We start from the raw sequence: 3,308 nt of genomic DNA, 5'->3' as shown, positions 1-3,308 counted from the left end.
GGCTAGAGTTTGAATTAGGGGTCGACTGATGGGCAATGGGATAAGGGTTGGGGTTATTTCTAACGATGGGGAGAATAGGGCGTTAGAGGTAGCGGTTAAAGTTTAAGGGATTTGGTGGGGTTCGGATTTAAGGCTGGAATTTTGAGTGTTGAAGTTTGATGATGGGGGTGGAAGGGTACGGTCGCAACGGCGAGGGAAGTGGAGGTGTTGTAGGGGGAAGGGAGGGTTTCTTGTTTTTTTAATAAAAGGCAGAGAAAACGATATAACATGAACGGGTATCAGTCTGTCCTGAGTGCTGGGTCTTGAGTTATGTTAGTCGGTGAGGGGTGGTTTTGATGGTTCGCAGATCGGCCACGCGATCTCTCCATCTCACCATCACCCATCTACCTCTATTACCGTTTTAGACACATACACACACACAAACATAAAAACAAGCCTATACTCATACAAACACACACGTAGACATACACAAATATACATGTGCACATAGATACATAGGCACGTACACTAACACACACACACACACATACACACACATATATAGACACACGCATACACACATACAGACACACACATAGACGAACAACATACATAAACACAGACATAAACATACACACATATAGATACACAGTGACATAGACTAACATATACTCATACATATAGACACACACACACACACACACACACACACACACACACACACACATAGAAGACCAGTGACATAAGCCCTACTGCTGTCATTGGATTCTTATCTCTGCAGAAAATATCACCTAAATGGAATTCAGTACAAACATCTTTGATCGATCTAATTAAAGGGGTACCTGCACATATATATACACACCCACCCCTATATGTGTGTGTGTGTGTGTGTGAGTATGTATATGTGTTTGTGTATATATATGTATACATATGTTTATATGTATATATATATATATATATATATATATATATATATATATATATATACATAATATACATAATATATATACATACATGCACACACACAAACACACACACACAGGCTCTTTCAGACATACATATGCATACACATAGCCACACTCAAACAACTATAGGGAGAAACCTAGTAGTAGTAGTAGTAGTAGTAGTAGTAGTAGTAGTAGTTGACGGGAATGATTTGACATAACTGATGCCAATCTGACCTTTTTGGTGAAGAAATATTTCTGTCTTTCCGTGTTGTTTGTTGAGGGAGACACTGAGGCACAGAGGCACAGAGGCACAGAGGCACAGAGGCACAGAGGCACAAAGGCAAAGAGAGACAGAACCACAGAGAACAGAGGTACAGAGGCACAGAGGGATAGAGAGACAGAAGGACAGAGAGAGACAGAAGCATAGAGGGACAGAAGCATATAGGGACAGAGTCACAGAGGGACAGAGGAATAGAGACTTAGAATTACCTAAACCAGTGCTTCCCAAAGTGGGCGGTATTTCCCCCTGGGAGCGGTGGAAAGTTCTCAGGGAGCGTCGAAGAAAAGTCGGGTAATAATGAGGTAGTGATAATGCAAAAATTGGAGCGATAATGGGGTGGCGATTCATGTGAAAACAACAAAATAATGGGTTCATTAGATTAAGTTTTATTTGTGGAATACAGTTGCTTTGAATTTACTTCAGAAAGCAGTCCATGATTGTGATGGTTAGTTGGGGTGGGGGCACTAGGAATATGGCCTAGGTGTGAAGGGGGCGGCAGCTCGAAAAAGTTTGGGAACCACTGTTAAACCAAACTCGAATGTAGATGTCGCCAAACCCTGCTCTGGAATGTACTTCTCCAGAAATCGGAGATGAAGAGAAATAAATACAGTGCTGGAACCAAGGAAAATAGTAATTTATACCTTTTGCGCTTAAATTGTTGCTATATACATTTACTATAATATGATAGCAGAGTTGCATTTGTGTCCTTGTTATAATTCACGACGGCCCGTTAAAGATGGCTTCGTCCAGAAGATAATGCCCTTATTTTGTTGCGGGTTCTTTTGAAGTCGTCGTGCTTCACGGCGAATATGGTGGGCGCTAACCGATAAATTTGTTACTGCAAATTCGTCATAACTGATTACATTGCTGTAAATACATCACCTGTAATTTCGTTGAGAGGTACTTACATCACTATGCCATATATATATATATATATATATATATATATATTATCGGTATATTTTCTGTCAAATCTTTATCCACATAGCGAATATATCTTTAAATATCTAAAAGTTCTCTATTTGCATTTAATTAACAAAGTAAAGAAATTCCAAAAGCAGAAGTTAATATCAGATCTATTGAACACATTTGAATACATACATGGGGTGGGGCAGAACTAATCGAAATATTTTTAATATAAAATCACAAAAATAAAATACAAAACTATTTAAGATAAAGACAAAACTATTTCAAAATGGAGGAGGAAGAAACATTCTAAAAGAGAAATAATCAACAATGCCTCTTAAATATTCCAATATTCTGTGATTTTGTCATTCCTTAACATACAATTCTCGCTCCATTATCTTTAGATTGCTTTTTACGATGCTAGAATTTTTCCTACATACCGTTCTGTTATTACTTTCTTCGTGGCTCCCTTTCAACATTTCTAAACCCTTCCGGATAGAACATATATTTGATTTGTTTTTCCTTTGTTAATGAAATCAGTTGTTTGACCATGTGAATAAAAAAAAAATTTAATTATGTATATACTTTTCATTGGGTGGGTAAAAAGTATAAGGCTGAATGTACCGCTAATGAATTTACTCATTGGCTCAATGCGTCACTACTTTACAACGAATGGTTTGGTGAGGCGGAGTATTTTATGTAGGACAGGAAAAGAAGCTCTGGGGACTTTGAATGGTTTTGCTGAAACCTGTTTGCATGTTTTCAAGAGAATTGTCAAGAAAGTATCGAGGTTGGTGAGTTTAGGCCCATTTCACTTGCGGCTGATATTGCATCACTTTGAGGATGTGTAGCCATAATTGTTTAAGGAACACCAACAAAAGTTAAATTTCCAAATCGATTTACTTTTAACGACCAAAACAGAAAAACAAAATAATTGGGTGGCTCAAAATTATTGGTACCTCTACAACTTTTGATGATGACTTTCGATCAATAGCGTATCCTTTATACTTAATAACTTTCTTCATTCCACTCGGGTAGTTTCCAGTAAACTTCAGGGACAGATCAGAAGGAATTGAAGCCTGTTCTTCAATCGCATATTCTTCCAACTGCATCAAATTAGACGGCGTTCTTACTTTCACTCTTTTCTTTAGCTCACACCATGAAGCTTCTATCGACTTTTAGTCAGGACTTTGAGC

The sequence above is a fragment of the Octopus bimaculoides genome, chromosome 21 (genome assembly GCF_046866305.1).
Source record: "Octopus bimaculoides isolate indiv1 chromosome 21, ASM4686630v1, whole genome shotgun sequence".
Classification (NCBI taxonomy): domain Eukaryota; kingdom Metazoa; phylum Mollusca; class Cephalopoda; order Octopoda; family Octopodidae; genus Octopus; species Octopus bimaculoides.
This window is presented reverse-complemented; position numbering follows the sequence as displayed.